We start from the raw sequence: 13732 nt of genomic DNA on the forward strand, positions 1-13732 counted from the left end.
TGCCATTCTGCAGGTGGACAGCCCCACATGCACAGCATCATCTACTTGCTCTGTAGTCTCTGATGGTGCCAGGCATTTAGGTGGAAACAAACATACTTGTAAGACCCGAGATCTATGGCTAAACCTTGTCACTCAGAGATATTTAGATATGTTTGGCATTCAAAGTAAGTTTTCTTTTTCTCAGTTTTCATCTGATTCTAGGATAAGTCCCAGAAAAATTGGCAGCAGATGATGAAAATAAACTGTTTTCTATCCTATGTTGGGGGTCTGAATTTTGCATTTAATTCACATAATATGCTTTTAGGGCAATTTTTGTTTTTTACTATTTACTGTACTTCATTCTCCTATACTGATTCTGCTACACTGATAAGCAGGACCCAGAGCTGAACCTGGCAGGGCAATGATCCCGGAAGTCTTGAAGAGTGGGAGGCCAAGCCAGAACATGTCTACCGGTTTCAGTTAGTAGAACCCAGCTGGTGCACATGGAGAGAAAAGAGCTCTGCAAAGAGAACTTCAACCAAAAAGCCAGCTTAGTTCTGAAGTTAAAAGTAGTTCTGGGTTTTGTGGGTCCTGAAGCTTATACAATATGGGAGGGATAGTCCTGTTTGAGGAAAAAAAAAAGCAAACACACATAAAAATTGTAATTTTTTCAACATAACTATAAAAAAAAAACTTTGTGGGCAAATTGCTAGGTCCCACTCAGAGTCATGGAAGGGGTCCGTGCAAAGGAGGGGCCCTGAAGCTTAAGCTTCTCCTAAAGTTGCCTCTGAGTCTTTAGAGATTAGGCATCGGATGCATGTAGCTATAATAGCCAAAGGACCTGAGACCAGAAGTCAGAAGAAGAAGGTTCAAGCAGAGACTGGAAGGGGCAGATGGTGGAAGGATAAGATGCTCAGTTAGAGAAGACAATAGCAATATCTGTAGTTTACCCCCAGTCTTCTGTGGTAGGGGAGGTCGCTATTTAGGACATCATTCAGTGTGAGACAACAAGAATGATCATGACCCTGAAAATAAATGTTTCAACCGAGTACATATGAACATAAAAATAGGAAGAGGAGATGCTTGGGACTACTAGAGGGGGTAGGCAGGGCAGGGGATGTCACTGAAAAACTACTTTGAAATTATGAAAAATAAAAATAAAAAATAAAAAACAAACAAAAACCTTAGCATTAACCAACAATGGAAAATCATGGTTTGAATGAGTACTTTATGACTGACCTTTATCACTCAAAGCATATCTGAATTCTGAGGTTTGGATAAAACAAAGAAATAAAGTTTTCATTATTTCCCCATAGGAGCTTGAAATGTGTAGCAACACTGAGTGGAGAAGAAAAAATGTACTGGTAGTTTTCTAACAGCTTGTACCTTACCTAATATTAACCCGCTGGGCATATTGGAACTGTAAGGAATCTGGACGCAATAGTAAGCTCTGGTTGAAAAAAATGTACCGATCAATAGCTTGCATTACCGTAAAAATCCTTCTGGGCTTAAAATTTTATTTTCTTGTATTATGATAGAAACCCTGAAGAGCAAGAATGAGGGCTAATCAAAGAAATAGTAGAAAACAGCATATATGTCCCAATACATGATGGTCTCTATCAAGAGCATTATGGTTTCCACACGGAAAGCTATATATAGTAGTGGAATTTTTTTTTTTTTTACTTAAGTCTCCATGGTGCTATTTCAGGGTGCTTTTAATAAAGATCTTTCTAGCAACCAAGTAAACTCAACAACATATCTTAAAATAGAAAAATAATTATTCCCATAGTTGTATATATGTACACACACATACCTATGTGTATAGTACTATTTGTTTCTCTTTTAATGTTCTATTTGAACACTTAGGAATTAATCATTTGATTTTTTCTTGGAATATAACTTTTACATGTATTCTTTATGTCATTGACTGGTGTTGTATATATATCTATGAAAATTATTTTTATCATAAAGTGGATATATCACTGGATAAACATAAAATATAAGGAAACTAATTACATAGAGCCACACTGTAGCTCTTTGGTTTTAGAATAGTTTAGTATGTGAAATATGTAAACATATGATTAATATTATGCATTTGCAGCCTGTTTCATTGAAGAATGCAATTTATTTGCTTCTTTTTATTTCTCTTCTGCAGAAGGAAGTTGATAGGACTTGACTGGAGTCTTAGAGAATAGTAAAATTAAGGAAGTGAAATCAGGGTATAGGGAAGAGAATGGTGCATGAGGCTTAGCTCATAAAGGGGAGGAAAAAGTAGCTGTAGAATGCATGTCCAGAATTAGATGTGCACAAGGTACTCACAGATTCAAGGGTCTCTCTGCATGTGAGGAGGCAGATCTCATTAGGAGAATCTCCTCCTCCCACTGATATTGGCTGAGAGATCATGCCTCCCATTTTTCTTCTTTAGTCAACCTGTGGCAATGATTGCAGTTAAAGCAATAATTCAGAAATGTAGACCTAAAACTTAAACCATTCGTTTCCCTTTTAAACCCCTTTGTTGACTCCTTTTGATCTATGGTACATTTTGAACCTCTTAGAATGGCCTTACCTGGCACTTCTATTCAGTCTCCAGACTCAGGTCCCGCTAGTATGTCTCATGCCTTATATTCTGGCATAAAAATCTGATTGTTGTTTCCTGACCATCCTGCATACCTGTCCTGAGGATCTTCTCTCTGACTAGATGCTTTCTTCACCTTCTCTTGGCCAAATTTAACTCATAAGATTAAACTAGAACATCACCTATTCCAGGAAATCCTCTCCTGAAAATCTCCAGGCCCAACAGCATATGTAAATCACTATATTCCCAGAACACTTGAAAGGATGTAAAAATTAGGTTACGTTGTATATTTATCATTATTCTCTTGAAGACAGAGACCATATTAAACTTCCTTATAAGATTCTGGCCAGTTCTATTGTTTGTGTACTAATAGTTTTTTTTTTTTTTTTTGAGACGGAGTCTCGCTCTGTCGCCCAGGCTGGAGTGCAGTGGCGCGATCTCGGCTCACTGCAAGCTCCGCCTCCTGGGTTTACGCCATTCTCCTGCCTCAGCCTCCTGAGTAGCTGGGACTACAGGCGCCCGCCACCGCGCCCGGCTAATTTTTTGTATTTTTAGTAGAGACGGGGTTTCACCGTGGTCTCGATCTCCTGACCTTGTGATCCGCCCGCCTCGGCCTCCCAAAGTGCTGGGATTGTGTACTAATAGTTTTAACCGGAAAGGGTGGTAAATAAATTGTGGAGTGAGTTGAAGCTCCTTCAAGGGATCACACAGGCAAAAATTTAGGAACATTACAAGTATCTCAATTGAAAGGATTACTTTTATATTAGATAATTTTATTTATATTCAGAAAGATGCTTGTGTTTACTTATTTGGGGACTTTCTGTACCAGGCAAGCCCTTTTACATGTGTGAGGTGAGACTGCAGGTGAAGCCACCTGGCAGATCTTATCACATATTCTATACTCCTAGTAGCATGGATAAAAGGCCTTGAAAGAAAATTTCAAACCTATCTAAATTAGGACTGGATGCATGAATCTGAATGTAATTGATTTGGCAATATATGCCACCAAACCTCAAGAATGAAACACTTACTTGTTTGAGTGTAAAAATTGATGACATTGAGCTGGAAAACTATTTAACACACACAAAAAAAACGCTAAACAAGATTTCTCAAGCTCTAGGAAGTGATTCAATGTAAACATACACTGGTTTGGGGAAAAGAGGGTAAAACAGCATCTGTGTTTTGTAGTCTGTAACAACTATACCCAAGCATCAGTTCTTGCTTCTGAGAACTTTTTCACTGTTTTCCCTACATCAAATAAGTTTGAACCCGATTTACATGAGATTCTGCACCCAAATCTAAATAATTAGAAATAAACTTTATCACTTTAGAGATTGATGGTAAAACAAGGGAAATACCTAATGTCTCAAAGAAAATAAGAGACTGATAAGAACCAAACAACCTATTTCTTAATAACATTATCTGGAAATGCTGATGATATCTACAGAATGGGTATTTGTAATGATTCAAATGAGATGTAACAGCAGACTGGATGAAAATTTCATTTTATTAGATAGCAGCATTTTAATTATTTTTTAATTACCACATCTGAGTTAGAACAAAAGGCTTGATGGTGTTTGGAACCATAAATTAAGGTCAAGTAGATGCATTTAAAAACATTCTAGTTTAATTTGTCATCATAAGATCCATGTCGAGGGGAACCTAAGAATTTGGGGAAATGGTGCAATGCTTTAGCTGGATTATGGTGTAGAATGAGGTCTGTTCAGTGACAGTCAACATACTGCTATTAAGTATGAACTAACCCTGTGGCCCACAATGTGCGCATGGTGTCTGCGTTTAAGAATTCTAATGAGAATATCACCAGATACTTAGATCATCATTGAATTTGCTACTTTATTTGTTTCTTTATAGGAAGTTCACAGTTGTTTATGTCACTGCTGCATTCATGGAAGATTAGGGGATAGAAATCACATGGCTTTTCCAATATATATAGTAAGGCCTTTAATTAACTGAATAGGGCCTTATAATAAAAGCTCTTTCTCAGCTTCCCTTGCAGAAATATTGAATTTCCTTATTGGTTGAATGTTTACTGGAATATTCCTTTGGTTTTTGGTTTTCATATAATATATTCATTTTTTTCTTAGAAATTACAGTGATTAAGAACATTCTGATGCCAGCCATTATGCTGGAGATAAACCTTTGTTGCACCCTACATTATACACAAATGTAAAATTGCATTGAATTTCCCCAGAGGTTTACCTTCAATAAATCCATAACATGGTGTTCGTTTTGTTTTAATTTCTTTCTCTTAGATCTTGAGTGTGCCTTAAAATTCCATTTCATGGAGAGCTGTGCTTGGTTGAATTTTGATTGATTACTCAATTAACTGATTTATTGGTAGAGTGATTAAGAGAGAAGACTTTGGAATCAGACCAACCTGGTTTTGAATTCAAGCTCAGGAACTTACTAGGTGAGTAACCTCTAAACCCACATGAAGCCTCAGTTTTTTCTATCCATAAAATGGAGATACTAACACTGCCTATATTGTTTGGCTGTTATGATGACAAAATCAGAAAATATGAATAAAACCTTTTGAATTATGCCTGATGCATTCTAAGCTTAATGCCAAATATTATGGTTTCTACATGCCAAGGTAAGTGGATTTATGAATTATATTACCCATTTAAATGAACCCCTATGAAAGGAATAAGTGAATTGAAAAGATTTTTGCTAAGAAAATACAAATTAAATATAATACTAATAATGCAAGAACATTGTACAAAAAAGGATACAGGCAGAGTGGATGTTTTATTCTTTGTCACACTTCATGCAGTATAGAAACAGTGATGGTCTATTAGGTTTCACAAAAAGTTGGCCAAAATGGTTAGACATTATTAAGAACTCAGTCTGATGCAGGATTTGCATCCACTATCCTAAAATTAAACTTCATGTTATTTGGGGCTTTGAGAACTCAGCTAATGGTATTATGATGCCATCACAATGAACACATTTTAAAAGTAAGCATCCAGGTTATGAAAACAAAACTCTACCACTTCTTAGCTATTTTATAATATTGCCATACTCATACGGTAATTTATTATTTTTGAATGTAATGACTAGTATTTAGAAACCTCCTTTGAGGTTTCTCACTAACTGTGGCAGAGCGTAATTTTTGTTTGTTTTGTTCTGGATAAACTACCAGCCACATACCATTGCCCTTTCGCATGCCACTGCCCTTTCTCACGTCACCCCTACTGTAAATTCTGGAAAGCCTAGTACACTCTTTCTCAGCTTCCCTTGCAGCAAGAGGGGAGCCATAAGTTCTCATTATATCCAATGAGGTATGAGGAAAAGTCTGCTGGGCGAGCATCTAGTGATACTTTCTTCCTGACCCATGTGTGGCTAGTGCTGTCCTTCCTTGTTCATCGCATCTTTGAATGTAGTGCTGTCCTTCCTTGTTCATCGCATCTTTGAATGTAGTTTTATTATGCAGAGTCATGGCAGCAATCTTACAACCAAAGGTCAGCAAGCACAGAGGCAAAAAAAGATAAGTCTAACTCTAGCAGTGCAGAAAGGTGGAGCAAACTTGGTCGTTCTGACACCAGCCATGGACCACCTCCCTCTAGAACATGACTGTGCTACTCAAGCCAATGTGAGTCAGGTGTTCCTTTTAATTAGTCTGTAGGGCTTTTGTATTATGAGCTCAATCATTTTAACCATTTCTTTTATTACTTACACCATACCCTGTTTCCCCAAAATAGTTTAAATGAGGGTTAATACAGGAAAAATGGGAATAAAATAGATAAAATTGGTTTTCTAAAACTTAGTATCAACAAAGATAAGCTCTAATAGTTTCTCAGGGGAAGCATAGAATTTTGAGTACTGATTTCTAAATGACATTTCCTATGTGAATCTTGATATGAAGAACATCAGGTGATGCAGGGTGTAACCTCTTCTGCAGCTTTGCTATGTGAACGGCAATTTTATTTATAGGAATTTTATAGAGTTGCTTTGTTGTATGCATCCTTCTATAGAGTGGGTCAGGGGCATCAATACACAACTCAATGACATCAGTTTTGTATGGGGCCAGTAAATGCAATATATCATACCTTTTCGTGGAACATTCTGATTCAAAGCAGCAGTTATAATTTGTAAGAGAGAGAATGGCCTTCAGTTTTGGGGTTTTCTTTTTTCCCCAAGCATTACAGTTCTCACAGTTTAGATTTGGATGGGCAAACAACATCTGAGAGATCAACATTCTACTCTTGGATGAAAGCCCAGGGAGGAAGTCTTTTGTATTTCTAGTTGAGGGCAGATTCATATGTTTAAGAAGCAGTAAAACTGGTCCTGTGTTTGGTACCCTATATGTAATACTTGGGGCATATGATAAATACTCATTGCTGGATAGAGAACCATCACACTTTGCCTGAAGGTGGACTTGTGAGCACATGTTTTCTTATGAGGCAATACTGGATCCCTTTGTAACACATGCACTAGTGACAAATTAGTCTTCAAAGTTTTAGCCTATAGGAAATAGTCAAGATAATTTTGCCCTAGAAATATTTAAAGTCACTGTTGTCACTTACCCATCATAACTATAGGACAAAAATAAAAACATAGTACAGTGCCATCACAATTAACACATTATTAACACATGCACACACATACGTACAGGCACAAACAAAAATTCCTTATGTTATATTCTCATATTTTATCTGGTTTTGAGCAACATGGCCTTTGTGTGAATCCACTAGGATGAATTCCTTGCAAAGTAAACTTTTAAAAAATTTAGATATTCCCTGTCAGATAAAATAATTTTAGCTTTAAAATATTTAATATGAAGCCATGCCTTCTGATAGCGTTTCATTGGGTAACCTCTGCTTTGTGACAATTAAATTTTACAATCAATATATAGAAATCTTATTTTCATATTTTCTTGGGGGAAAGGAGGAAAAGTATGTTCTTTATGTGGTACAGAATGAAGAGCACATTCAGTTGCTTTTCAAAATATATACCTGGACTGAGAGGAATAAATTTATATTCATAGATACTACCTTAGGGTAAGAGCAGGCAGATAAGGAAAGCCCAGCTCTTTATAGCTTATGCCAGAGTGTTTATTCTCATGTGGGGGTATCTCTCTTTATATCAAGATGTAAAATTAATAAAAGCCTAAATAATTAATAGGATATACATTCATAGGACAAAATGAAAAGACTTTAAAAATTAAGCTTACTGAATTAAAGTATTCCCCCCAAATCCCTACCATGTCTCTTTTTCAGAGATGTTAAGAATGATACCCCAGCTCTTTAACTGGAGGATAAACTAGTTTATGTTTTAGTGAAAACATACCGCCAAATTATTTCATTTCTACTACTACATTATACTGAAAGAATTAAGTTAAAATATAAGCAATGTTTTTTTAATTCTCTTTCACTCATTGCAGACTTCTCCAAATAGCAGAATCTTTTTCTTTCACGGCTCTGGTTTATTTCCCAGGGCATCACCATTAGTGTCTGTGTTTATCTTCGTTATCCAAACTTAGTCTATAAAGTCATTTTTGATAATTTTCCTTTTGGCTTAGCCTCACAAAATCTATTATTCTAAAGCTGGATAACATGCCACATTCCACCTCTGCCTGTGCTGCATAAGCACTCGGAATGATGACAGATTAGAGAAGATGGGCCCGAATGCATAATTATTGTGACATGTAGTTAATGTTGGCTGATAAAAGTAGGCACACACAATTAAGAAAACATGCTTGATAAAGCTAGGCAGTTTATTAAGGAATTGGGTAAAACAACTGTGAGAAGTTACAAGGATTCATAAACTTCTTTTTACCTCCTCCAATGTCACTGTCTCTGATTGTCTTCCCAATCTTTTTATAAGGTTTGTTTCATGCATAATAATTTCCTACTCCCCCGCCCCATTCCATTCGAGAACAGTTTTGCCTTTTCAACTAGTTACTGTTACCACCATTTAATAAGAAGGTTTTGCTTGGCTTTCTAATCGAAAACTTGCTTTTATCTTTCTTCATGAAAGAATTGAAATGGCTTCTTTCAGGTTGCTGTAGCCTCTGGGGAGATAAGGACCCTGCGGTTAACAGGATGAGAGATTTTTGTTTAGAAATTTTTATTTAGACAATGAAAAATGACCTCTGTAAACTCAAAGCTATCTTATTTTTGGGCTTTAGGCTTCTGGCAGATAAATCAATTGGGCCCTTGGGACAGCAAAGGAAAAACCTTTGCAGTAACTATGTCAGGGCAACGCAATAGATTTGTTGTGAGTATGCAGTTGTGTTGAATGTAGAATGCACTTAAAAATAAATATCATTTTATTTTCTATTAAATATTCAGGATCTGGATTCTACTCTTTTCAGCTGTTACAAGGAAATATTTCTTTTTGTGATGCAAACTGAAGAAGGCAGTTATTTTTTATGTATAAAATATGTGGCTATTGTTGGTATTCTGATTTAGACTTTTTAATTATTTACCTGTGCATTCTCTAATGGAGACTCTTTATAGACTTAAATTCTCAAAGTTTTATCCTCACATTAAAATATCAGTATTATGAACGGCTGTTTTGTGGGTAAACGATTTCATTGTTGCCTACATAATACAATAGTCTAAAAAAATGCTTTTCCAGATTGCCACAACATTTTTCGCACCTGTTCATAGGCTCAAGGAGCTTTGCAGATCCTCATGACCTGAATTTGCACTGCATGCTTACTCTCTAAAGAAAGAGTGTTGCACTTGGCTGTGTGCTTTTTCACCTGTGTCACGTAGAGTGGAGATTCAGGGTGAAAAGTTATGCAGAATAATCTGTAAATTTGACAAGAAACAAACCAGGAGACAAATGCTCACTCAACCAAAATGCATGGATGTGCAGTTGTTAGTAATGGGATTGTTGACTAACATAGTAAAGACGCAGTTTTCAAGGGGTTAATTTGTTTTCCTATTGTACAGGAAACCATTACATCCATTTTTGCAATGTTGCTGAGGTTGTGATGTGAACCAATAAAATGCATTAGACCAGAAACTAAGGTATACTAGAAAAGAGAGGTACAATATGCTTACCAAACAGCACATGAAGAGTCACAAGAAAACCAGTGGAAAAGACAGAAGTGAGATTAGGAAAGTGAGCAAGAAATATAAATAACAACTATGCTCTCCCTTTTTTCTTGAACTTTTAACTTTGGAATGAAAGCAAGCCTGTTTGATCTGCTTCTTCTATCCTTTTATCTTTCTCTAAATTTCTTTTTTGTTTTTTGGGTATTTTTTTCTCCCTTCTTAAAGTTGATTAATTCTAGGCTTTGGTCAGAATTAACAGATAAACCATATTTTATCTATTTTTACAGGTCCCTCAATTTAGAAACTTGAATAATATACAAATATAAAACAAAGATATTGCGTAAATATCCTTGAATTGGCTACAGTCACACTTCACAATAATCAAATGGAAGTTTCAGTTTTAAGGATACTGGGACAGATAAATGATACATGTTTGAATCTGGGTTTCTTTTTCCAAACAAAGTGGGCATGACATCAATGTCAAAGTATCGAAATAAGTAATAAGTGAGATTATAGATATGAAAACAGTAGCTGATGGTTTCTGAGCCCTTGCCTCTGTGGGCACTGTTTACATAAGCTCATTTATTCTTCACAATAATTATATGAGATGTACATTACTATAATAATCCCAATGATTGATACAACAGAAGCATAGAGAGGTTAATTTATCCACTAGTATGTGGCAGAGCTGGTAATGAAGTCAAGAATCCTGTGCTGTTAACTCCTGCAGTATGGTCCTCTGCACCAAGTACACAGTATACATTCAGTAAACACTAGGACTCCAGTTCTTTCCTTCACTGAAGTCTAATATGTTGAGTAAGATCGGTGATCAACTTTTGTGATTTGAATATTAAAGTATTCAGGTTATTAAAGAAAAACTGTATATTTAAGTGTTTAATTCAGTTGTTAGACCAAATATGCCTGTTTATCATATGCTTTTTTTGGAAATAATATATCACATCAGAATATTCAATAAATCATGAACATTTAACATATCCCATCACAGTATCTACTGTTGATTATGCAAAGTAAATTTATCTCAAGATCTTTACCAATCGGCACCTTAAAAATCAGGTAGATAATAAGTTTATTTAAAACCAATAGAAAATAATTTACAATATTACTTTCAATAGTTAATTTAATAAAAATCATTGTTGGGCTATACAATACAAATAACAAAGATGGCGAACTATCAGTCTAAAATAATTATATTTGGTTATAATTAATAATGAATGCTTCAAGAAAAAAATATTTGAACTTAAGTTCACTGGACACTTTCTGAAAATTTAGTTCTCCATACACAGTAGAAATGGCATAATGATCAATTAAATTTATAAACTATTCATGGAATCCATGCTTATGAAATTTCACTCATCCCAATAACTGACTTACTATTCTACTTTCTGAAAAATAGTTGTAAATCCAGAGATGGGCTAGCCAAAGCTGTAAAAGAGTTGCAATAATCACAAAGCCCTGTACTGAAAGTGCATGCATGCTACTTTGAGGTGGTCCCTAGACTCCCACTCAGGATTTGTTATTATGCTTATTCATTTTCCAAGCTGATTGCAGATTCAAAATATCAAGTGAGAAAGAAAACAAAGAGGGTACTTTTAGGAGCAGATATAACTGCAAAGTCTTGTGTATCACTAGTAATGCTTAGCTTGGCGTCCCCTACAACAGTTGATGATCTGTAAGTATATGTTGAGTAAAGTAGTAGCAGGGAAAGAGAAATCAAATTGCAAAAGTAGATATGTAAATAGAACTGTACAAATTTGTGATTGTTTAGCATAGGAGCCAGTGCCACAGTTTGAAAGCTCTTTAAGGCATTGCCTTACAATAATGAGATGTCTTTATCAATAAGATAAACTCGTATTCTAAATACTATGTTTAAGGCATAGGAGTAGTACTATGAAATTATTTGACAATATTTTAATTAAAGATCTTAATATTTTTAAAAATTGCACAGGAATTGAAAAATTCAACTAAAGGAGATAGAAAATAATGAAAATGAAGAGGTAAAAGTGAACATCAAAATAAATAGTAGAGTGAGAGGAAAGAGACTATAAGCAAGAGGATATTAATTTGGAAATGAAATGCATACTACAGCTTTAGTTCTTTAAGAGCAGACACCCCATTGTATTCTACTTTGTATTAATAATTTGTGTGTGAACCCCAAATCTGGATTATGGGGAAGCCAAAAGTATGTAAAATTTAAGGGAGCACAAAAATATTCAAAAGTCAAGATAAAGAATATTTAGATGTAGTATTTTAAAAATAAAGCAATGCAAAAAATTAATGGTAAATAAAATACCAAAATTTAAAATTTAAAATATTTTAGATTTAAAATAAAGACAAGTTTTTGTTTTTTTTTCTTACAACCCTGCATTATTTATATACACTGTGGTAACAGTCATTTCCAACCAGGCCATGGTTCCTGAGTCCTGCAAGTGCTGCAACCCTCACCAGTTAGGTTTATAAGGGTTGAACATGGCATGCAAACAGATTGGGCAATGTGGATTTTGTATATAATCTTGCTTGTGACTGTAGAGACTTCATTAGCTTTTCCCACTGAGTTCAAGATATGGGAAGATACTTTGAAAATAAGTGTATACCGAAGGGCATATTTTTCCTTTTGCCTCAAGCTTCAATATGTCTCAACACTGGAATGCTGAACACTTCCTAATTCATAGTTAATAGCTGATGTTTATTGAATGAAAAATGGTTAAATGAATTAATGTGGCTATCTTCTTCTCCAAATATGCATTACTAAGATTCTAAGATTTGGTGTCCCTTCCAACTTATATATTTTTCTTCTTGTGGCATAATTTATGGCCTATCTACATCTGACATTCTTCCTCAAAGTTGCAAAGGAGGTTTTAGGGGCATGATTAGAGATATCTGGATGCTCAAAGAAGGCTGTTGTAAAAAATAATGAATAACACACTATGTATGAAATTTTATAATAATAGTTTACCAAAACTGCCAGTTTCCCTGACTTACTTTCCTTAGTATCTCTATACCTGGAATCTTCCTCATTTTCTTCTCAATTTTTAAAAGCACACTTCTAATATTCAATTTGGTTAAATATTTCTGAATAATCAGATTTCAGTATTGCAGAAAAGTTTAGTTTTGCAATATTCTAAATTGCCATCTATTATTTCCATCTTTTATTAATTGTTCCTTTCTAGTTTTCTTAAGTTTGTTTTAAATTTGTTGTGTATTCTCTCTTGTTTGGAATGATATCTATCTTAAAACTATGTCCAATGTGAAACTCTCTGCAATACCTAGCAGATCAGGGAAAATAAATATCAATTAATGATCATTGTAATAATAATGATGTAGCAATTTAACTTTCTTATATCTTTGCTCACATTGCCCTTATGGCCTCACTGGAATAATATTGATTTTTACAACCAACACAATTTCTTATCTTTGAAAGCCTTTTCTCTGTCTCCATTTTAATGTCTCCCATTATTGTTTTGTTACACATAAATGATGTGAAAAGAAACTCTCCTGCATTATTTATTTTTTTCATAGCTAATATTTGAATAAAACAAAGGTGAGTTTTGACATAGGAAAGTTTCTGTTTTTCTAAGAACTAGATCATATAAATGCATATGGTCAAGATGTATTTTTAGAGATTTTGAAAATATTGTGTGGAATGTTGATTTTTTTAAGTAAATAAGAAACAGCGCCCTTCAGAAGTCTTATATATTATTTATGATTCTATTTTTAAAAATATTTTTTCATGAAACTATTTTACTTGGATCTTCAAATTGTACATTTGTTGGGACCAGTTCACCTACTGGTCCATATCCACATAAGTCATGCTTTACACTCATAGGCTGGTGTGACACACTGTAATAGAAAATGATGCATTGACTGAATTTAAAGGAACATAGACTATTTCTGGATCTGCCGTGCAGCATGAGATCTGTATCATGTTTGAAACAAAGCTAACCAAGCAGGCAGAGCAGAAAGATATCTATAGCATCCATTAATCAGGATAGAGTATATATTTTTTCAGCCTCTTACTCTATTTGCTTAGTATATTTTAAGCCTGAAATGCAGAACAAAAACAGCCTTAGTGACCATTTACATTGATTCTTAAATGATTGTCCTTAGAGAATCATCCCTTGAAAAAGCCAAA

The 13732-nt window shown here is 34.8% G+C and overlaps 1 long non-coding RNA gene across 1 annotated transcript in view; it reads left to right on the top strand.

Annotated features, from left to right (window-relative positions):
- The window catches only part of LOC126952173 (uncharacterized), a 444665-nt gene that overhangs the window by 150943 nt on the left and 279990 nt on the right, over window positions 1-13732 (top strand). Inside the window, exon 4 of the long non-coding RNA XR_007724814.1 lies at window positions 4828-4985. This is a non-coding gene — a long non-coding RNA (uncharacterized LOC126952173). The remainder of the gene's footprint in view (window positions 1-4827; window positions 4986-13732) is intronic.

Source organism: Macaca thibetana, chromosome 4, assembly GCF_024542745.1.
Source record: "Macaca thibetana thibetana isolate TM-01 chromosome 4, ASM2454274v1, whole genome shotgun sequence".
Lineage (NCBI taxonomy): Eukaryota > Metazoa > Chordata > Mammalia > Primates > Cercopithecidae > Macaca > Macaca thibetana.